The 24,429-nt window shown below is 44.2% G+C and overlaps 1 long non-coding RNA gene across 3 annotated transcripts; it reads right to left on the minus strand.

The window, feature by feature from the left end:
* Positions 1-2,371: 2,371 nt before the first annotated feature.
* LOC115154276 (uncharacterized) lies at positions 2,372-23,306 on the minus strand. Of its 3 annotated transcripts, XR_003867858.1 has the most exons (7): positions 23,212-23,306; positions 6,708-6,775; positions 4,785-4,902; positions 4,418-4,500; positions 4,222-4,282; positions 3,982-4,095; positions 2,372-2,497 (listed from the first exon to the last, which is right to left on the minus strand). It is a non-coding gene; the product is annotated as an uncharacterized LOC115154276 (long non-coding RNA). The 3 variants fall into 3 exon arrangements; XR_003867857.1 differs by lacking the exon at positions 2,372-2,497 and having other exon boundaries at positions 3,924-4,095; XR_003867859.1 differs by lacking the exons at positions 2,372-2,497; positions 6,708-6,775 and having other exon boundaries at positions 3,924-4,095.
* Positions 23,307-24,429: the final 1,123 nt, after the last annotated feature.

Here is a 24,429-nt window from a genome sequence, read left to right on the forward strand (position 1 = left end):
GTCCTGTCCTTTGGTAGAGTTGCCAATCATTTCCACATGTAGTGACATATTCTGTGTTTTCTGGTCCTGTCTTTTGGTAGAGTTGCCAATCATTTCCACATGTAGTGACATATTCTGTGTTTTCTGGTCCTGTCCTTTGGTAGAGTTGCCAATCATTTCCACATGTAGTGACATATTCTGTGTTTTCTGGTCCTGTCTTTTGGTAGAGTTGCCAATCATTTCAACATGTAGCGACAGCTCCCATGTTTTCTGGTCTAATGTAAATTTTGTCAGAAGTGGGTTTTATACTTAGTAGAAAAGGGGGCGTTCCATGACGCCGTGTAATATCTGTGCTCACCGGGGCGTGGCCACTGACTGATCCTATGTTACTATGAAAAACATTTAAAAGACTAAGTTCACATTGTTATCATTCCAAAAGTATTCCTTCATGAGGTCACCAAATGAAACAAACGCGACATGACTGTTCCTTAAGTGTCACGTCCTGACCAGTATAAGGGGTTATTGATTATTGTAGTTTGGTCAGGACGTGGCAGGGGGTATTTGTTTTATGTGGTTCGGGGTTTAATGGGATATGTATTTATGTAAGAGGGGTGTTTGATTTATGAGTTCCGGGGTTTTTGGGTAATGTTCTTGTTTTGTATTTCTATGGTTTTCTATGTTGTGTATTTCTTTGTGTTGGCCTAGTATGGCTCTCAATCAGGAACAGCTGTACATCGTTGTTGCTGATTGAGAGTCATACTTAGGTAGCCCTGTTTCACCTGTCCCTTTGTGGGAAGTTGTATTCGTGCACTGCTATGTTTAGCCTGCAGAACTGTTAGCTGTCGTTCGTGGTTTCGGGTTTGTTGTTTTTGTGTGGTGTTCGTAATAAAGTAAATATGAGTATTCACGTAACCGCTGTATTTTGGTCCACTTCCTACGACGGCCGTTACAGAACTTCCTACCACCAACGGACCAAGCAGCGGGCCCAGGAAGAGGAAGGATCCTGGGCCAGGGAGAGAAGGGAGTGGAAGACATTTTGGACATGGGAGGAGGTAATGGCAGGGGACAAGACCCTGCCATGGAAACAGGTGGAGACAGCGAGGGAGGAACAGCGAAAGTGGAGCAAAGAGCGGGCCCAACGTAGGATGCCTGAGAGGCAGCCCCAAGAATTATTTTTGGGGGGGCACACGGGTAGTTTGGCTGGGCCAGGCTTAAGCCCCAAGCCAACTCCCCGTGCTTATCGGAGGCAGCTTGTTACTGGTCAGGCCCCGTGCTATGGGGTGATGCGCACGGCGTCGAGGCCGAGCATTCACAGGCCAGGGGGAAGTGGGCATCCAGCCAGTAAGGGTGGTGCCAGTACTGAGCTCAAGACTGCCAGTGCGCCTCCACGGCCCAGTGTATCCTGTTCCCGCTCCTCGCACTAGCCCTGAGGTGTGTGTTTCCAGTCTGGCACATCCAAAGCCAGCACCACGCACCAGGCCTCCACTGCGTCAGCCCAGTCCAACTCATCCTGTTCCTGCTCCCCGCACTAGCCTTGGGGTGCGTGTATCCAGTCTGGCACCTCCAGTACCAGCCCCACGCACCAGGCCTCCAGTGCGTCAGCCCAGTCCAACTTGTCCTGTTCCTGCTCACCGCACTAGCCGTGGGGTACGTGCCTCCACTACCAGCCCCACGCATCAGGCTTCCGGCGACAGTGACCCGTCCAGAGCTTCCGGCGACAGTGCCCCGTCCAGTGTCCGGCCACAGTTCGGAACCGAGTGAGACGGCCCACAGTCCGGAACCGAGTGAGACGGCCCACAGTCCGGAACCGAGTGAGACGGCCCACAGTCCGGAACCGAGTGAGACGGCCCACAGTCCGGAACCGAGTGAGACGCCCCACAGTCCGGAACCGAGTGAGACGCCCCACAGTCCGGAACCGAGTGAGACGCCCCACAGTCCGGAACCGAGTGAGACGCCCCACAGTCCGGAACCGAGTGAGACGCCCCACAGTCCGGAACCGAGTGAGACGCCCCACAGTGGTGGCTCAGGCCAGAGCCTGAGCCACCACCACAGTAGGAGGATTGGGGAGGGGTGTAGCACGGGAACCGTCGGTGACGGCAGCCACCCTCCCTTTCCTTCCCTTTAGTTTGGGGGGTTTATTTTGTGTTTATTTTTGTGTGAGGTGCATCTGGGTTCTGCACCTTTGGGGGGGGGGGGGGGCACTGTCCTATGTAAGAGGGGTGTTTGATTTATGAGTTCCGGGGTTTTTGGGTAATGTTCTTGTTTTGTATTTCTATGGTTTTCTATGATTGAGAGTCATACTTAGGTAGCCCTGTTTCACCTGTCCCTTTGTGGGAAGTTGTATTCGTGCACTGCTATGTTTAGCCTGCAGAACTGTTAGCTGTCGTTCGTGTTTTCGTTTTGTTGTTTTTGTGTGGTGTTCGTAATAAAGTAAATTTGAGTATTCACGTACCCGCTGCATTTTGGTCCACTTCCTACGACGGCCGTTACATTTAGTGTCCATGGACCACTCCAACTGCTTGGAATACAGAAATACTGTTCAATTATTCAACCTTTTGATGTCCAAGTGCCTCTCTGTGTTCAACAGTCACATTCCAATCTCACTACTACAGAGCCCAGAAGTAGAGTAGGGTTAAATGCCTTGCTCAAGGGCACATTGACAGATTTATCACCTTGTCGGCTCGGGTATTCGAATCAGTGACCTTTCGGTTACTGGCCCAACGCTCTCACTGCTAGGCTACCTACCGCCCCTCTACTCTACTGTAATGTAGTGTCCTGGTTGGTGGAGAGAATTTTGCAGTTTTAAAACTTATGTCCTGGAATTCTTAATTGTCATGGGTTTCAAAGAAAATGTTGCAGTTTAAAATCTAATTTTCTTGAAATTCTATACATTTTGCCATGTCTAATGTGTATTAATGTGATATTTGAGTGACTCAAATTACAACAATATAAATGGGATAAAAAAAAATACATCAGCTGGACATGGGTTCGTTGATCTGGACATTTCTGACAAGTTATAAATAGCTCTCTAAGGCATGCAATGACTAACATGACAAGAGGAACTGATGATGCACTACCCTATTTCGAAATTGCACCTTGTGTATTCTACTATTACAACTTCCAAGAGTATGTTTAAAGCCGGACTGAGTGGGGGGGGGGGGGGGGGGGGGGGGGGGGGGGGGAACAATGTACAGTTACAAGAGGACAAGGCATCATACCCTGGGTGGTTCTGAACATAATGAGCCGGTTTGTTTATTGTGAAAAGTCGCCGCGGCACACACACAAGACTCCTTTCTATGCGCACCAAAATTACTCTGTTTCTCTGAATTGCCTTGTGAAAGCAGAGTACACCTCGAACTCACTTCGTCACTCCTCCACCGGGATGACTTCTTTCCATTGCGTCCCGGGGCATCAGCTGGCCTTGGCCCTGTGGCCAGACCGAGGCCCCTGCAGTGGACAAGTGGTTTCGGTGCACAGAGGAGGTTTGGAACGCTGCCCACATGAGGATCCAGCGTGCCGTCCACCGCCAGAAGGAGCAGGTGAATGCCACCGCAGTAAGGCTCCCGTGTTCCGTCTGGCTCTCCACCAGGAACCTGCTACTCCTGGTACTGTCACGCCTACTCCTGCTCGATGTTGCCGGTCTACTAACCACCGCCCCTGGCAATCGTCATTACGCACACCTGCTCCCCATTATTACGCACACCTGGACCTCATCACCTTGATTACCTTCCCTTATTTAGCCCTCAGTAGCCTCACTCATCAGGCAGTATTGGTTTGTTTTCATTCACGGTCTGTACGCTTCTCATATTTTATTTATCTGCATTCTTCATTATCAAACTCACCTTCTGCTTCCTGACTCCCGGCGTATAGTGACATATGGTTACATTATGGTTACCACTAATAAATAGTAATATTTTTAGCTAAGAATATAATATAATAAACAATTAAATAAAGGACAGATTTTATTGTCATTATATGCAAAAATATTTTGGAAATATGCACTGGTGGCTGGGGAGGCATCTCATTGTTTGAATGATGGCCCACGTCAATCTTGATACCAACTAAGGCTGACTTCTTTATGGAACAGTACAGTATGGTTTGTTGCCTGGCTGGTTCCTGAGGAGAAGAAAAAAGGAGCAAAAACACGAGTTAATCTTCAGAAATAAGCATGAGTTAATCTGCCAAAATGAAGACAAAATGCTATGCATAATTATTATGATGTAAATTATAAGAACAATTTACATCCAGTTGTCAGCAGCAGGGAAAGAGATGCTCTGCCTCTGATAGGTAGGTTACTGCCAGACTGAACAAAACATAGAGAGCGTGTTAAAAGTAATGTAATGATTAACTAGGCTATTGAATCACCAAGACTAATTACACAATTTATTATAAATAATTTAGATACAAACTTCCTCTCAGTCAGCTCTCTGCCCATCACCTGCATTCAAAAGAGGTCAGCAACAGTCTTCTAATGGCTTCATGAAACAGTCCCCTCACCTCAACAGACTCCACACTGAAATACTAAAATAAAAAGTAACAATTATCTAATTGGCAATGTCAGGCTGGGTCTGTAGCTCTATTCCATAATAGAAAAATTACATATGTTTGTAAGAGTTAGCGAACTATCTGGTAAAGTGGTTAATTAATCTAGCTTTTTCCTGTCAAGCTAGCTTGCTAGCAATGTTAGCTAGCTAGCTTACAAACAGTGCTCAAATTCTAATAAAACGTTACCTATCTAGCCTAGCTATAGTTTATCATATGACTTTGGCTTCATATGTTTGAATTTATTAATCAACTTTGCTTACCTTAATAAATAAAAAAATGATGTGCTTATTGGTAAGCAAGTTCAACCATCGTCCTCTTGCATCGTCATGCTGGAATGAGTCCCAGTCGGTATTAGATAGATCATCACGACCCGCCCGCCTGTGGGGAAAACAACCTGTGGTTACCTCGCTAGGTTACCCTTTTGTCTCACACAAAAATGTCACCTTTTTCAAACTCAATCTTCTTGTTTTCTGCTTGTTTTCATCAATTACAAAACTACATTTAAGAAAAATACAACATGTCAAAAATGTTCTACATTTCCTGCTCCTGAGCATTCTCACTACTTAGAAATACGTAATATTGTAGGGTTTCCCTCATACCCCTTTTCATGAAGGTGCTAGCAGCCACGTGAGTGAGTGCTAGCTAGCTATCGACCAGAACAATAAACTAGCCAAGACCACCACCTGCCCTCCAGGACACCTACAGCCCCCAATGTCACAGGAAGGTCAAACAGATCATCAAGGACAACAACCACCCGAGCCACTGCCTGTTCACCCTGCTATCATCCAGAAAGCACGATCAGTACAGGTGCATCAAAGCTGGGACCGAGAGACTGAAAAACAGCTTCTATCTCAAGGCCATCACACTGTTATATAGCCATCACTAGCACATTAGAGGCTGCTGCTTATATACATAGACTTGAAATCACTGGCCACTTTAATAAATGGAACACTAGTCACTTTAATAATGTTTACATATTTTGCATTACTCATCTCATATACTGTAGTCGATTCTATTCTACTGTATCTTAGTCTATGCCACTGACATTTATATATTCTTAATTCCATTCCTTTACTTAGATGTGTGTGTATTGCGTATATGTTGTGAAATTGTTAGATATTACTTGTTAGATATTACTGCACTGTCAGAGCTAGAAACACAAGTATTTCTCGACACCTACAATAACATCTGCTAAACACGTGTATGTGACTAATAACATTTTCTTTAATGATTTGATTTGACCAGCAAAATCAACAAATGAACTATACAGCTAAAATTAGTGAGTGGAGTTACAAACGGGTACCCATTTTCCATGCCAAATAACCGGAAGCCATAAGGCTCTTCTCGCAAGCTCTATTTCCCTAAGTTAGAGTTTTGAGAAATGTAGGTCTGGATTCTTGACCTGGTTACATGTAAATTAACAACACGGCAGCTTTTTGGCATGTTTTGTTATTTCTGTATGACAAAAAAATCTACAAGGAAGTTGGCTCTTTTACAGTGGGGGTCAATGAGAAAGAATGGTTGTTGGGGTGGGATAGGTGTGGGTGGTCCATGGGTGGCTTTTGACCATTTTATTGGATTCCCCATTACTCAAAGGTAGGAAGAGGTTTGGTCCAAATCGGATGTTGGGTACAGATGTACTTTATTTGTTGAATATTATGTGAATCCTATAAAACAAAAGGGACGATTTAGGTGCAATCAATTAGCGGAATTTCTCAGAGATCAAAATAAAACTATAACAAAAGAATGTTTCAGGAACTACAGTAACGATTTCAGAACAGTCTGTGATGGTGGGTGTCATGGCTTGTAGAAATGACATGTAATGACTCGAGGAAGCTAGAACGCATGATTAGACAGTAACATAGAGGAATGTCACCCATCGCAGACAAATTGACTGCAAAAGCATCACTGTCAAAAGTCAAGATTCATTAGATCATTCAACAAAGGACATAACACACCTCACTCATTATGTGATATGAAAGTAGGCCAAGGTAGACTGTTTCATTCCCCACTGAACAATATTATCCTACCCCCAGTAGTAGACTATATGATTGTTTGGTTTCCCATTCAAACCCACCAAAGGCTTGCAGAACTTTACAACAACTATTCCTTATGTGCGTTCAATAGAAATCGAATAACATGAAATATTTTTGAAGGGATATGTCTGAAAAGTTATAGCCTACCACATATCCTAAGTCACTTATCATTGAATCGCTGAATTCCAAGAGATCCAGGCCGGTGATTGCATTTTCTATGAGAGAAAAGAGAAATGTGTTTGAGGACAATGCTGAACACCATACTGTGATCTCTTGTAGGCGACATTATAGCCAAAATGTAGCCTACAGTAGGGATGCTGTTTGGCGTATGCAGTGCACCACTGTGTGGTAGAAATATGAAGTGCAATGGGGACTGGGAAGAAAGCTGTGCCCTCCTCCAAATTGTTCCAAAGTTTGGAAAGAGCTGTAAATCCGGCGGCCTTTAACATAATATACTGCTCAAAAAAATAAAGGGAACACTTAAACAACACATCCTAGATCTGAATGAAAGAAATAATCTTATTAAATACTTTTTTCTTTACATAGTTGAATGTGCTGACAACAAAATCACACAAAATAATCAATGGAAATCCAATTTATCAACCCATGGAGGTCTGGATTTGGAGTCAAACTCAAAATTAAAGTGGAACACCACACTACAGGCTGATCCAACTTTGATGTAATGTCCTTAAAACAAGTCAAAATGAGGCTCAGTAGTGTGTGTGGCCTCCACGTGCCTGTATGACCTCCCTACAACGCCTGGGCATGCTCCTGATGAGGTGGCGGATGGTCTCCTGAGGGATCTCCTCCCAGACCTGAACTAAAGCATCCGCCAACTCCTGGACAGTCTGTGGTGCAACGTGGCGTTGGTGGATGGAGCGAGACATGATGTCCCAGATGTGCTCAATTGGATTCAGGTCTGGAGAACGGGCGGGCCAGTCCATAGCATCAATGCCTTCCTCTTGCAGGAACTGCTGACACACTCCAGCCACATGAGGTCTAGCATTGTCTTGCATTAGGAGGAACCCAGGGCCAACCGCACCAGCATATGGTCTCACAAGGGGTCTGAGGATCTCATCTCGGTACCTAATGGCAGTCAGGCTACCTCTGGCGAGCACATGGAGGGCTGTGCGGCCCCCCAAAGAAATGCCACCCCACACCATGACTGACCCACCGCCAAACCGGTCATGCTGGAGGATGTTGCAGGCAGCAGAACGTTCTCCACGGCGTCTCCAGACTCCGTCACGTCTGTCACGTGCTCAGTGTGAACCTGCTTTCATCTGTGAAGAGCACAGGGCGCCAGTGGCGAATTTGCCAATCTTGGTGTTCTCTGGCAAATGCCAAACGTCCTGCACGGTGTTGGGCTGTAAGCACAACCCCCACCTGTGGACGTCGGGCCCTCATACCACCCTCATGGAGTCTGTTTCTGACCGTTTGAGCAGACACATGCACATTTGTGGCCTGCTGGAGGTCATTTTGCAGGGCTCTGGCAGTGCTTCTCCTGCTCCTCCTTGCACAAAGGCGGAGGTAGCGGTCCTGCTGCTAGGTTGTTGCCCTCCTACGGCCTCCTCCACGTCTCCTGATGTACTGGCCTGTCTCCTGGTAGCGCCTCCATGCTCTGGACACTACGCTGACAGACACAGCAAACCTTCTTGCCACAGCTCGCATTGATGTGCCATCCTGGATGAGCTGCACTACCTGAGCCACTTGTGTGGGTTGTAGACTCCGTCTCATGCTACCACTAGAGTGAAAGCACCGCCAGCATTCAAAAGTACCCAAAACATCAGCCAGGAAGCATAGGAACTGAGAAGTGGTCTGTGGTCCCCACCTGCAGAACCACTCCTTTATTGGGGGTGTCTTGCTAATTGCCTATAATTTCCACCTGTTGTCTATTCCATTTGCACAACAGCATGTGAAATGTATTGTCAATCAGTGTTGCTTCCTAAGTGGTCAGTTTGATTTCACAGAAGTGTGACTGACTTGGAGTTACATTGTGTTGTTTAAGTGTTCCCTTTATTTTTTTGAGCAGTGTATATTTGTATTTTCTTCAAATCTCACCGCCATTCCCTACTTCAAAGGGTGGTCCAAAATAGGGGAGTGCTGTGTGGTTGTTGGGGCGGCACAGGGGAGGGTAGTGTGTTTTTACCCTGGTTTACATTTGCTCTTCTGCTTTTGTTATGACCCTAACAAAGTTCAGAAACGTTTGTGAAGGTTTGGTATGGTGTGATATTATTAAGCTTTAGCTACTGCCGGTCTATGATATGAAGTCAGTGCATCCCGGCGCTCCAACCGACTCCGACAGTTGAACTTGAGGTGAGGATGACTGTTTCAGGCCTACCACAGTTACTTATATAATCTAACAATATGATGCTTATCTTTCAAAAAAATATGAGGATGGAACATTTACGAATTACCCTCCTGTACGTCTATATCTGTATAGCAGACGCAGTTGCCATCTGACATAAAGAAATGGATGTTGGTGTCATAGCAGTCCACCAGCATATCTCGATCTCTCTGGGGTTAGGCCATAACTTCACTTCCTTTATATAGGATATATATAGGATATATATATATATATATATATATATATATATATATATATATATATATATATATATATATATATATATATATATATATATATATATACATATATATATATACACACATACATACATACATACATACATACATACAGCACCAGTCAAAGGTTTGGACACACCTACTCATTCAAGGGTTTGTCTTTATTTTTACTATTTTCTTTATTGTAGAATAATAGTGAAGACATCAAAACTATGAAATAACACATATGGAATCATGTCATAACCAAAAAGATTTTTCAAAGTAGCCACCCTTTGCCTTGATGACAGCTTTGCACACTCTTGGCATTCTCTCAACCTGCTTCATGAGGTAGTCTCCTGTAATGCATTTCAATTAACAGGTGTGCCTTGTTAAAAGTTATGTGACAAGGTAGGGTTGGTATACAGAAGATAGCTAGGTGTCAGTGTCAGTTATGTGGAGGTGAGGTTAGAGTCAAGCGCAGGACACAGAACTGAGTAAAATAACGTACTTTACTCTCGAAGAAACTCATAAATCATAATCCATGCAGGTATAAATAATCCTGACACAAAACAACTAACACGATGACAAGCAAACAATCACGCACAAAACATAATGAGAACCAGAGGGTTAAATAGGGAAAATAATCATAACGAGATGGGAACCAGGTGTGAACAATCAAGACATAACAAATGGAAAAAGAAACGTGGATCGGTGGTAGCTAGACAGCCGGTGACGACGACCGCCGCACGAACAAGGAGAGGCACCAACTTCGGCGGAAGTCGTGACACTAGGTAAAAGACCAAGTCCATATTATAGTAAGAACAGCTCAAATAAGCAAAGAGAAACGACAGTCCATCATTACTTTAAGACATGAAGGTCAGTCAATCCGGAAAAAATGTCAAGAACTTTGAACGTTTCTTCAAGTGCAGTCGCAAAAAACATTAAGCGCTATGATGAAACTGGTGAGGATCGCCACAGGAAAGGAAGACCCAGAGTTACCTCTGCTGCAGAGAATAAGTTCATTAGAGTTACCAGCCTCAGAAACTGCAGCCCAAATAAATGCTTCACAGAGTTCAAGTAATAGACACATCTCAACATCAACTGTTCAGAGGAGACTGCATGAGTCAGGCCTTCATGCTCAAGTTGCTGCAAAGAAACCACTACAAAAGGACACCAATAAGAAGAAGAGACTTGCTTGGGCCAAGAAACACGAGCAATGGACATTAGACCGTGGAAATCTGTCCTATGGTCTGATGAGTCCAAATGTGAGATTTTTATTTCCAACCGCCATGTCTTTGTGAGACGCAGAGTAGGTGAACGGATGATCTCCGCATGTATGTTTCCCCCCGTGACGCATAGAGGAGGTGTGATGGTGTGGGGGTAATTTGCTGGTGACACTGTCAGTGATTTATTTAGAATTAAAGGCACACTTAACCAGCATGGCTACCACAGCATTTTTATTTTTTTACTTAACCAGGTAAACTAGTTGAGAACAAGTTATCATTTACAACTGAAACATGGCAAGATAAAGCAAAGCAGTGCGACACAAACAACAACACAGAGTTACATGGAATAAACAAGCGTACAGTCAATAACACAATAGAAAAAAGAAAGTCTATATACAGTGTGTGCAAATGGCATGAGGAGGTATGGCAATAAATAGGCCATAGTAGGAAAGTAATTACAATTTAGCAGATTAACACTGGAGTGATAGATGAGCAGATGATGGTGTGTAAGTAGAGATACTGGTGTGCAAAAGAGCAGCAAAGTAAATAAAAACAATATGGGGATGAAGTAGGTAGATTGGGTGGGCTATTTACAGATGGACTATGTACAGCTGCAGCGATCGGTTAGCTGCTCAGATAGCTGATGTTTAAAGTTAGTGAGGGAAATGTAAGTCTCCAGCTTCAGCGATTTTTTTCAATTCGTTCCAGTCACTGACAGCAGAGAACTGGAAGGAAAGGCGGCCAAAGGAGGTGTTGGCTTTGGGGATGACCAGTGAGATATACCTGCTGGAGCGCGTGCTACGGGTGGGTGTTGTTATCGTGACCAGTGAGCTGAGATAAGGCGGAGCATTACCGCGCTTTGGTAACAAAACGGATGGCACTGTGATAGACTGCATCCAATTTGCTGAGTAGAGTATTGGAAGCTATTTTGTAGATGCCATCGCCGAAGTCGAGGATCGGTAAGATAGTCAGTCAGTTTTACTAGGGTAAGTTTGGCGGATTGAGTGAAGGAGGCTTTGTTGCAAAATAGGAAGCCGATTCTAGATTTGATTTTGGATTGGAGATGTTTGATGTGAGTCTGAAAGTAGAGTTTACAGTCTAGCCAGACACCTAGGTATTTGTAGTTGTCCACATATTCGAGGTCAAAACCGTCCAGAGTAGTGATGCTAGTCGGGCGGGCGGGTGTGGGCAGCGATCGGTTTTGCTTGCGTTTAAGAGCAGTTGGAGGCCACGGAAGCAGTGTTGTATGGCATTGAAGCCCATTTGGAGGTTTGTTAACACAGTGTCCAAAGAAGGGCCAGATGTATACAGAATGGTGTCGTCTGTGTAGAGGTGGATCAGGGCATCACCCGTAGCAAGAGCGACATCGTTGATATATACAGAGAAAAGAGTCGGCCCGAGAATTGAACCCTGTGGTACCCCCATAGAGACTGCCAGAGGTCCGGACAATAGGCCCTCCAATTTTACACACTGAACTCTGTTTGCGAAGTAGTTGGTGAACCAGGCAAGGCAGTCATTTGAGAAACCAAGACTGTTGAGTCTACCAATAAGAATGTGGTGATTGACAGAGTCGAAAGCCTTGGCCAGGTCTATGAATACAGCTGCACAGTATTGTCTCTTAGCGATGGAGGTTAGGATATTGTTTAGGACTTTGAGTGTGGCTGAGGTGCACCCATGACCAGATTGCATAGCAGAGAAGGTGTGGTGGGATTCGAAATGGTCGGTTATCTGTTTGTTAACTGGCTTTCGAAAACCTTAAAATGGCAGGGTAGGATAGATATAGGTCTGTAGCAGTTTGGGTCTAGAGTGTCTCCCCCTTTGAAGAGGGGGATGACCGCGGCAGCTTTCCAATCTTTGGGGATCTCAGACGATAAGAAAGAGAGGTTGAACAGGCAAGTAATAGGGGTTGCAGCAATTTTTGCTGATCATTTTAGAAAGAGGGTCCAGATTGTCTAGCCCTGCTGATTTGTAGGGGGTCCAGATTTTGTAGCTCTTTCAGAACATCAGCTATCTGGATTTGGGTGAAGGAGAAATGGGGGAGGCTTGGGCAAGTTGCTGTGGGGGGTGCAGGGCTGTTGACCAGGGTAGGGGTGGCCAGGTGGAAAGCATGGCCACCCGTAGAAAAATGCTTATTGGAATTCTCAATTATCGTGGATTTATCGTTGGTGACAGTGTTTCCTAGCCTCAGTGCAGTGGGCAGCTGGGAGGAGGTGCTCTTATTCTCCATGGACTTCAGTGTCCCAGAACTTTTTGGAGTTTGTGCTGCAGGATGCAAAGTTCTGCTTGAAAAAGCTAGCCTTAGCTTTCCTAACTGCCTGTGCATATTGGTTCCTAACTTCCCTGAAAAGCTGCATATTGCGGGGGCTATTCGATACTAATGCAGTACGCCAAAGGATGTTTTTGTGCTGGTCAAGGGCAGTCAGGTCTGGAGTGAACCACAGGCTATATCTGTTCCTGGTCCTAATTTTATTGAATGGGGCACGCATATTTAAGATTGTGAGGAAAGTCCTTTTAAAGAATAACCAGGCATCTTCTACAGACGGAATGAGGTCAATATCCTTCCAGGATACCTGGGCCATGTTGATTAGAAAGGCCTGCTCTCTGAAGTGTTTTAGGGAGTGTTTGACAGTGATGAGGGGTGGTCGTTTGACCGTTGACCCATTACGGATGCAAGCAATGAGGCAGTGATCGCTGAGATCCTGGTTGAAGACAACAGAGGTGTATTTGGAGGGCAGGTTGGTTAGGATGATATCGATGAGGGTGCCTGTGTTTACGGATTTGGGGTTGTACCTGGTAGGTTCATTGATCATTTGTGTGAGATTGAGGGCATCAAACTTAGATTGTAGGATGGCCGGGGTATTAAGCATGTCCCAGTTTAGGTCACGTAACAGCACGAACTTTGAAGATAGATGGGGGGCAATTAATTCACATATGGTGTCCAGGGCACAGTTGGGGGCAGAAGGTGGTCTATAGCAAGTGGCAACGGTGAGAGACTTGTTTCTGGAAAGGTGGATTTTTAAAAGTAGAAGCTCAAATTCTTTGGGTACAGACCTGGATAGTAAGACAGAACTCTGCAGGCTGTCTCTGCAGTAGATTGCAACTCCGCCCCCTTTGGCAGTTCTATCTTGTCAGAAAATGTTTTAATTGGGATGGAAATTTCAGGGTTTTTGGTGGCCTTCCTAAGCCAGGATTCAGACACGGCTAGGACATCCAGATTGGCAGAGTGTGCTAAAGCAGTGAATAAAACAAACTTAGGGAGGAGGCTTCTAATGTTAACATGCATGAAACCAAGGCTTTTACGGTTACAGAAGTCAACAAATGATAACGCCTGGGGAATGGGAGTGGAGCTAGGCACTGCAGGGCCTGGATTAACCTCGACATCACCAGAGGTGGAGTAGGATAAGGGTACGGCTAAAGGCTATAAGAACTGGTCGTCTAGTACGTTCGGAACAGAGAGTAAAAGGAGCAGGTTTTTGGGTGCGGTAGAATAGATTCAATGCATAATGTACAGACAAAGGTAGGGTAGGATGTGAATACAGTGGAGGTAAACCTAGGTATTGAGTGATGATGAGAGGGGTATTGTCTCTAGAGACATCAATTAAACCAGGTGAGGTCACTGCATGTGTGGGAGGTGGGACAAGAGGGTTAGCTGAGGCATATTGAGAAGGGCTGGAGGCTCTACAGTGAAATAAGACAATAATCACTAACCAAAACAGCAATGGACAAGGAATATTGACATTAGGGAGAGGCATGCGTAGCCGAGTGATCATAGGGTCCAGTGAATAGCTGGGCAGGCTGGAGACACGGCGATTCAGACAGCTAGTGGGCTGGGGCTAGCAGATGGGCCTTAGAGGGGATGTCGTGACGGAAGAAGTCTGTTGTAGCCCGCTCATGCGGTTACGTCGGCAGACCAGTCGTGATGAATCAGCAGGGGTCCATGTAATAAAAGGGTCCAGGCCAATTGGCAAAATAGGTATAGTAGCCCAAGAAATTGGCTGATGGACCTCTTCAGCTAACAGTCCGGTATGCTCTAGACAGCTCGGGCGGATTACGTCGGTAGTCCAGTCGTGATGGATCGGCGGGGCTCTGTATCGGCAATAAAAGGGGTCCAGGCTAATTGGCAAAATAGATATTGTAGCCTAAGGAGTGGCTGGTGGACCTATTCAGATAGCCGGGAGATGGGCCTAGCATAGGCTAGCTCCAGGCTAATTGGTGCTTGCTTCGGGACAGAGACATTAGCCAGGAGAAGCCAATCGGATAGCAGCTAGCTAGCTGCGATGTTCCAGGTGAAGAGGTTCAGAGCTTGTGGTAGGAATCCGGAGATATGGAGAAAAAGAAGTCCGATAAGCTCTGGGTTGAATCGCGCTGAGCAGACTGGCAGGTGTTGTCCGGGCTAAAGGTTGGCTGATGACTGCTAGCAGTGGCTAGCTGACTACTAGCTAGTTAGCTGGCTAGCTGCTGTTGGGGGTTCTGGTTCTAAAGTAAAGAAAATAGCAGATCCATACCACATTGGGTGAAGCGGGTTGCAGGAGAGTATGTTGAAGTTGGGGTTAAGAAGAATATAAAAAATACGTGCGAAGAAAAACTATATAAAAAGATAAAGATATATACACGGGACACGACAAAACGAAGACAAAAGACGCCTGACTGCTACGCCATCTTGGATAACAGTTGGACCATGACAGTTTACGATCCAGGTTAACTCCAAGCAGTTTTGTCACCTCAACTTGCTAAATTTCAACATTACTAATTTCGAGATTTAGTTGAGGTTTAGGGTTTAGTGAATGATTTGTCCCAAATACAATGCTTTTAGTTTTGGAAATATTTAGGACGAACGTATTCTTTGCCAACCATTCTGAAACAAACTTCAGCTCTTGGTTAAGTGTTACAGTCATTTCAGTGGCTGTAGTAGCTGACGTGTATAGTGTTGAGTCATTTACTTACATAGACACTCTGGCTTTACTCAAAGCATGTCGTTAGTAAGACTGAAAAAAGTAAGGGGCCTAAACAGCTGCCCTGCGCAATTCCTGATTCTACCTGGATTATGTTGGCGAGGCTTCCATTAAAGAACACCCTTTTACTTGTCTAACACACTCTTTATCCACAATATAGCAGGGGGTGTAAAGCCATAAATAACACATACGTTTTTCCAGCAGCAGACTATGATCAATGATGTCAAATGCCGCACTGAAGTCTAACAAAACAGCCCCCCCAATCTTTTTATCATCAATTTCTCTCAGCCAATCATCAGTCATTTGTGTAAGTGTTATGCTTGTTGAATGTCCTTCCCTATAAGCATGTTGAAAGTCTGTTGTCAATTTGTATACTGTAAAATAGCATTGGTCAAAAAAAAAAAATTCTCCAAAAGTTTACTATTTGAGCCTGTAAATTGAAGATATGGCAAATAGGAGTGGCAATATCGTCCCCAATTATCCTCAGTAATTTTCCATCCAGGTTGTCAGAACCCTGTGGCTTGTCATTGTTGATAGTCATCAATAGTTTTTTCACCTCTTCCACACTCACTTTACGGAATTCAAAAGTACAATGCTTGACTTTCATAATTTGGTCAGATATACTTGGATGTGTAGTGTCAGCTTGGGTTGCTGGCATGTCATGACTAAGTTTGCTAATCTTGCCAATGAAAAAGTCCTTAGCAATATCACAGAGTTTTGTGATGAATGAGCCATCTGATTCAATTAATGATGGATTGGAGTTTGCCTTTTTTTCCTAAATTAAATTAAAGGTGCTCCAAAGCTTTTGATGATCATACTTTATATAATGTATTTTTGTTTCGTAGTATAGTTTCTTTTTCATTTTATTTAGGGTAGTCACATAATTTCTCAATTTGCAGTACGTTTGCCAATCATTTGGGCTGCCAGACTTATTTGCCACACCTTTCGCCTCATCCCTCTCAACCGTAAACATGTTAAATTCCTCATCAATCCAAGGGGATTTAATAGTTTTTGCAATCATTTTCTTAATGGGTGTATGTGCTTATTAGTAACTGGAATAAGCAATTTCATAAATGTGTCAAATGCAGCATCTGGTTGCTCCTCATCACACCACAGACCAGCAAATATTGTTTACATCATCAACATAAGAATCACTACAAAAACAAAACGTATTGTATGACCTCCTACACTATATTAGGCTCAGCCTTTGGAACTTTGGTTTTCCTAGATATAGCTACTATATTGTGATCAATAAATCCTATGGATTTGGATACTGATTTAAAGCGAATTTCTGCAGCATTAGTGAAGATGTGATCAATACATGTTGATGATTTAATTCCTGTGCTGTTTGTAACTACCCTGGTAGGTTGACTGACAACCTGAACCAGGTTGCAGGCACTGGTTACAGTTTGAAGTTTTTTCTTGAGTGGGCAGCTTGATGAAAGCCAGTCAATATTTAAAATCACCCAGAAAATATAATTCTCTGTTGATATCACATACACTATCAAGCATTTCACACACATTATCCAGATACTGACTGTTAGCATTTGGTGGTCTATAGCAGTTTCCCACAAGAATGGGCTTTAGGTGAGGCAGATGAACCTGTAGCTATATTACTTCAACAGCATTTAACATGAATATAGACCGCACCACCGCCCCCGTTGGCATTTGTCTTTTCGGTAGATGTTATAACGATGTATTGCTACCACTGTATCAAAGGTATTATCCAAGTGAGTTTCAGAGATAGTCAGACTACAAATGTCATCTGTTACAAGCAGGTTATTGACTTCATGAACTTTGTTTATTAGGCTACATATGTTAACATGGGCTATTTTTAGCACTTTTCTGGGTTGCTTTATTGTTTTTAATGCTTTATTTGGAAGCTTACCAGAGGTAGAATTGCTCATGTTATTTACATTGTAGCTGATAGTGCACGGTGAGCTGCACACAGTGGACTTCCTACTAGGGCACACCGCCTCAGTGCTGACAGTGTAACTCTGGTTCAAAGGCACATGATTACTGCATACAATAGCTGAAGGATCAACAGAGGTATTCAGGGCAGTTAGGAGGACATAAATACATTGTGTCTGCCAACGCACCTGGGAATATGTACATTTGATGCAGCATTATGATGACTTATTATCACAATGGTAGGGATTAATTGAGTTGGTCATGGGTCATTGATAAGTCATTGTCTCAACGCAGCCAGCAGCGAAGATGATTTGGATTCGTCATTCCTGTAGAGCAGTGGTTCCCCAACGTTTTATAGTCCCGTACCGCTTCAAACATTCAACCTCCAGCTGTGTACCCCTCTCTAGCACCAGGGTCAGCGCACTCTACAATGTTGTTTTTTGCCATCATTGTAAGCCTGCCACACACACTATAATATAATACATTTTTCAACATAAGAATGAGTGAGTTTGTCACTTCCCACGAGCCGGGTTGTGACAAGGAGCTCTTATAGGACAAGGGCACAAATAATATAATCAATACATTTGCTCTTTTTTTAGCCATCTTACATATAACATTTTATTTGTTCATCGAAAATTGTGAATAACTCACCACAGGTTAATGAGAAGAGTGTGCTTGAAAGGATGCACATAACTCTGCAATGTTGGGTTGTATTGGAGAGAGTCTCAGTATTAAATCATTTTCCACACATAGTCTGTGTCTGTATTTAGTTTTCATGCTAGTGAGGGCTGAGAATCCACTCTCACATAGGTACGTGGTTGCAGAGCGCATCACTGTCATAACAGCACGATTTGCCAAGGCAGGATACTCTGAGCGCAGCCCTACTCTGAGCGCAGAAATCTGGCAGTAGCTCTGATTAAATAAAATTTTCATAGAACCGCTTGTTGCAATTTCGATGAGTCTCTCTTGTTCAGATATCGGTAAGTGGACTGGAGGCGGGGGATGAAAGGGATAACGAATCCAGTTGTTTGTGTCATCTGTTTCGGAAAAGTACCTGCATAATTGTGCACCCAACTCACTCACGTGCATCGCTATATCACATTTGACATTGTCCGTAAGCATGAGTTCATTCGCTCACAAAAAAAATCATACAATGATGGAAAGACCTGTGTGTTGTCCTTGTTAATGCAGACAGAGAAGAGCTCTCACTTCTTAACCATAGCCTCAATATTGTCCCGCACATTGAATATAGTTGCGGAGAGTCCCTGTAATCCTAGATTCAGATCATTCAGGCAAGGAAAAAACAGATAGGCCAGTCGTGTGAGAAACTCATCATCATGCAAGGAGTCAGACAAGTGAAAATTATGGTCAGTAAAGAAAACTTTAAGCTTGTCTCTCAATTCAAAAAAACAAGTCAATACTTTACACCTTGATAACCAGCTCACTTCTGTATGTTGTAAAAGCGGTATATGGTCGCTGCCCATATCATTGCATAGTGCAGAAAATACATGAAAGTTCAGGGGCCTTGCTTTAACAAAGTTAACCAACTGCTTGCACGTGCGTTACCACTCCACTATGTCTTCCTGTCATGGCTTTTGCGCCATCAGTACAGATACCAACATCTTGACCACCAAAGTCAATTTGATGTCACAAAGCTGTCCAGTACTTAAAAAATATCCTCTCCTGTTATCCGGGTTTCCAGAAGAGGATGTCTTCATTAATTGACCCCCCATAAATATAACAGACATATACCAGGAGCTGTGCCAGGTCCGCCACGTCTGTGGACTCATCCAGCTGTAATGCATAGAATTCACTGGCTTGTATGCAAAGCAGTAATTGTTTCAAAACATCTCCTGCCATGTCACTGATTCATCGTGAAACAGTGTTGTTTGATGAAGGCATTGTCTATATAGATTTTGTTGGCCTTTTCCCCCAGCATTGTCCCAGCCATATCCACGGCAGCAGGAAGAATTTAGTCCTCCACAATAGTATTGGGCTTGTCTGTCCTAGTCACTCAGTAGCTCAGCATGTGGAGTTGCAATCTACTGCAGACATAGCTTGCAAAGTTCTGTCATACTTTCCAGGTCTATGCCCAAACAGTTCGAGCTTCTAATTTTAAAAATGAATCTCTCCAGAAATAAGTCTCTCACTGTTGCCACCTGTTATAGACCCCCTCAGCTCCCAGCTGTGCCCTGGACACCATATGTGAATTGATTGCCCCTCATGTATCTTCAGAGTTCGTTCTGTTAGGTGACCTAAACTGGGATATGCTTAACATCCCGGCAGTCCTACAATCTAAGCTAGATGCCCACCATCTCACACAAATTATCAAGGAACCCACCAGGTACAACCCTAAATCCGTAAATATGGGCACCCTCATAGATATTAACATCTGCTGTTTTCAATCAGGATCTCAGCGATCGCTGCCTCATTGCCTGCATCCGCTATGGGTCCGCGGTCAAACGACCACCCCTCATCACTGTCAAACGTTCCCTAAAACACTTCCGCGAGCAGCCCTTTCTAATCAACCTAGCCCGGGTATCCTGGAAGGATATTGACCTCATCCCGTCAGTCGAGGAAGCCTGGTCGTTCTTTAAAAGTAATTTCCTCACCATCTTAAATAAGCATGCCCCTTTAAAAAATTTTTTTAACAGATATAGCCCTTGGTTCACTACAGACCTGACTGCCCTCGACCAGCACAAAAACATCCTGTGGCGGACTGCAATAGCATCGAATAGTCCCCACGATATGCAACTGTTCAGGGAAGTCAGGAACCAATTACAATCAGTCAGTCAGGAAAGCAAAAGCTAGCTTTTTCAAACAGAAATTTGCATCCTGTAGCTCTAACTCTAAAAAGTTTTGGGACACTGTGAAGTCCATGGAGAATAAGAGCACCTCCTCCCAGCTGCCCACTGCACTGAGGCAAGGTAACACTCACCACCGATAAATCCATGATAATTGAGAATTTCAATAAGCATTTCTCTACGGCTGGCCATACTTTCTTCCTGGCGACCCAAACCCCGGCCAACAGCTCCGCACCCCCAGCAGCTACTTGCCCAAGCCTCCCCAGCTTCTCCTTCACCCAAATAGCAGATGTTCTGAAAGAGCTGCAAAACCTGGACCCCTACAAATCAGCTGGGCTAGACAATATGAACCCTCTCTTTCTAAAATTATCCGCCGCCATTGTTGCAACCCCTATTACCAGTCTGTTCAACCTCTCTTTCGTATTGTCCGAGATCCCTAAAGATTGGAAAGCTGCCGCGGTCATCCCCCTCTTCAAAGGGGGTGACACTCTAGACCCAAACTGTTATAGAGCTATATCCATCCTGCCCTGCCTTTCTAAAGTCTTTGAAAGCCAAGTTAATAAACAGATCACTGACCATTTCGAATCCCACCGTACGCTGTGCAATCCAGTTTTGAAGCTGGTCACGGGTGCACCTCAGCCTCTAAACGATATCCTAACCGCCATCGATAAAAGATTGTACTGCGCAGCAGACTTCAGCGACCTGGCAAAAGCTTTCGACTCTGTCAATCACCGTATTCTTATTGGCAGATTCAACAGCCTTGTTTCTGAAATGACTGCCTCGCCTGGTTCACCAACTACTTCTCAGACAGAGTTCAGTGTGTCAAATCAGAGGACCTGTTGTCCGGACATCTGGCAGTCTCTATGGGGGTACCACAGGGTTCAATTCTCGGGCCGACTCTTTTCTCTGTATATATCAACGATGTCGCTCTTGCTACGGGTGATTCCCTGATCCACCTCTACGCAGACGACACCATTCTGTATACATCTGGCCCTTCTTTGGACACTGTGTTAACAAACCTCCAAACGAGCTTCAATGCCATACAACAGTCCTTCCGTGGCCTCCAACTGCTCTTAAACGCTAGTAAATGCATGCGTTTAAGAGGGCAACCGTTCGTTGCCCGCACCCGCCCGCTCTACTAGCATCACTACTCTGGATGGTTCTGACTTAGAATATGTGGACATCTACAAATACCCAGGTGTCTGGCTAGACTATAAACTCTCCTTCCAGACTCACATTAAGCATCTCCAATCCAAAATTAAATCTAGAATCGGCTTCCTATTTTGCAACAAAGCCTCCTTCACTCACGCCGCCAAACATACCCTAGTAAAACTGAACATCCTACCGATCCTTGACTTTGGCGATGTCATTTACAAAATAGCCTCCAACACTCTACTCAGCAAACTGAATGCAGTCTATTACTGTGCCATTCAGTTTTGTCACCAAAGCCTCATATACCAGCCACCACTGCGACCTGTATGCTCTAACCGGCTGGCCCTCGCTACATATTTGCCGCCAGACCCACTGGCTCCAGGTCATCTATAAGTCTTTGCTAGGTAAAGCTCTGCCTTATCTCAGCTCACTGGTCACGATAACAACACCCACTCATAGCATGCGCTCCAGCAGGCATATCTCACAGGTCATCCCCAAAGCCAACACCTCAGTTGGCCGCCTTTCCTTCCAGTTCTCTGCTGCCAATGACTGGAACAAATTGTAAAAAATAAAATAAAAAAATAAAATCGCTGAAGGAGACATATCTCCCTCACTAACTTTAAACATCAGCTATCTGAGCAGCTAACTGATCGCTGCACATAGCCCATCTGTCAATAGCCCATCCAATCTACCGTCCTCATCCCCATATTGTTTTTATTTACTTTTTTGCACACCACTATTTCTACTTGCACATCTATCACTCCAGTTTTAATTTGCTAAATTGTAATTACTTGCTACTATGGCCTATTTATTGCTTTCCCTCCTCACGCCATTTGCACACACTGTATATAGACTTTCTTTTTTTCTATTGTGTTATTCACACTACGCTTGTTTATTCCATGTGTAACTCTTGTGTTGTTTGTGTCGCACTGCTTTGCTTTATCCTGGCCATGTCGCAGTTGTAAATGAGAACTTGTTCTCAACTAGCCTAACTGGTTAAATAAAGGTGAAATAGAAAATATATAAGACTCTTCTGGCCCCTTCTTATTAATGGTATATGTTGCTTTTATACATGCCTTACTACTCAAAAGTAGTCTTCATTCTCACTCAAAAAACTCACTTGGCTTATTTTTTAAATTGGCACGTTTTGTTTCTAAATGTCTGCGCAAATGTGAAGGTTTCATTGTGAGATAGTACTTTTGCACATATAATACACTGTGGCTGAGAAAAGGCACTACTCCCAATATAAGTGAACCCCAAATCAATGTAGTTCTCATCATATTTGCGCCTCTTCGATGGTCCAACGTCCCCGTCTGTTGTTCGGTGCTTTCCCGGGTAAGGGGGCAGTAGCTCTTCAGCTGCATCAGATTCACAACTGTCAGTTTCCATGCTAGCTGGGCTAACAACAAATGTACAATTACTGATGCTAGCATTGGATGTGCTCGTGAAAGCAGAACAACTTGTGTCGTTGACAGGTGCAGGTGTAGTACTGTAGTACTACCAGTAGAGCTGGTATGTGTCTCTATGGACGCGGGCCTTACTTTTTTTAAAACCATTTATCAATTTTCAAGCAAACGGAATGAGCAGCATATGGACAGCATTTGTGGAATTCCCGCAAATGAGTAACGGTTAATGTGATTGGATGTTAATTATTTGACGAGGCTACCTGTATTTGACATCGTGTTGTTATTTCGCTGAACACCTGATAGTTTCATTTTAGGCAGTGAAACGAGGCTGCTCAGGCGAGAAAAAAATCTCACCCAAATGTATAGCACTGTTGGAAAATATAAATGGACAGTAAGAAAATGTGAAGAAATAAAAAAATTATTTGGTGTACCCCCAGTTTGGGAATACCTGTATTAGGCTATAACTAGCAATGCAAATGGATTTCTGATTCGAATAATATTACTACACAGATCATACATGTAACATTAGTTAGCAAGCCAGAAAGCTAAAGTTTGCTAGCTAACAGTACGCTTTTACTTGCAATAAAACGACTTTGACAAAATTAGAAACTTATCTGAAAATGTAGCTAGACTCTTACCCGCATACATGGCAGACTAGAACCATTTAACTCTGTTTTGTTTCTGGCCAGCATTGTGTCAAGTCACTCCAGTTCACACAGACCGGTTCACTGACCGTGGCTTGTGCAAAATGTAGCCCATCACTTTTTCCATCTGATCTGTCGATAGCGCCTGCTAAATTCAGGGCATCAATGTTGTTAAGAAAAGCAGCAAATGCTCAATCTTTCAAAAATGGCACGATAGAAAGGCCTGTCAACACATACTGAACAGCTCACGTTATAAACTCAGCAAGAAAAGAAACGTCCCTTTTTCAGGACCCTGTCTTTCAAAGATAATTCTTAAAAGTCCAAATAACTTCACAGATCTTCATTGTAAAGGGTTTAAACACCGTTTCCCATTCTTGTTCAATTAACCATAAACAATTAATGAACATGCACCTGTGGAACGGTCGTTAAGAAACTAACAGCTTACAGACGGTAGGCAATTAAGGTCACAATTATGACAACTTAGGAAACTAAAGAGGCCTTTCTACCGACTCTGAAAAACACCAAAAGAAAGATGCCCAGGGTCCCTGCTCATCTGCGTGAACGTGCCTTAGGCATGCTGCAAGGAAGCATGAGGACTGCAGATGTGGCCAGGGCAATAAATTGAAATGTCTGTACTGTGAGACGCTGAAGACAGCGCTACGGGGAGACAGGACGGACAGCTGATCGTCCTCGCAGTGGCAGACCACGTGTAACAACACCTGCACAGGATGGGTACATCTGAACATCACACCTGCGGGACAGGTACAGGATGGCAACAACAACTGCCCGAGTTACACCAGGAACGCACAATCCCTCCATCAGTGCTCAGACTCTCAGCCTATTGCAGACAGAGGCTGGACTGAGGGCTTGTAGGCCTGTTGTAAGGCAGGTCCTCACCAGACATCACCAGCAACAACGTCGACTATGGGCACAAACCCACCGTCGCTGGACCAGACAGGACTGGCAAAAAGTGCTCTTCACTGACGAGTCGTGGTTTTGTCTCACCAGGGGTGATGGTCGGATTCACATTTATCGTCGAAGGAATGAGTGTTACACCGAGGCCTGTACTCTGAAGCGGGATCGATTTGGAGGTGGAGGGTTCGTCATGGTCTGGGGCGGTGTGTCACAGCATCATCGGACTGAGCTTGTCGTCATTGCAAGCAATCTCAACGCTGTGCGTTACAGGGAAGACATCCTCCTCCCTCATGTGGT

Source organism: Salmo trutta, chromosome 19, assembly GCF_901001165.1.
Source record: "Salmo trutta chromosome 19, fSalTru1.1, whole genome shotgun sequence".
Lineage (NCBI taxonomy): Eukaryota > Metazoa > Chordata > Actinopteri > Salmoniformes > Salmonidae > Salmo > Salmo trutta.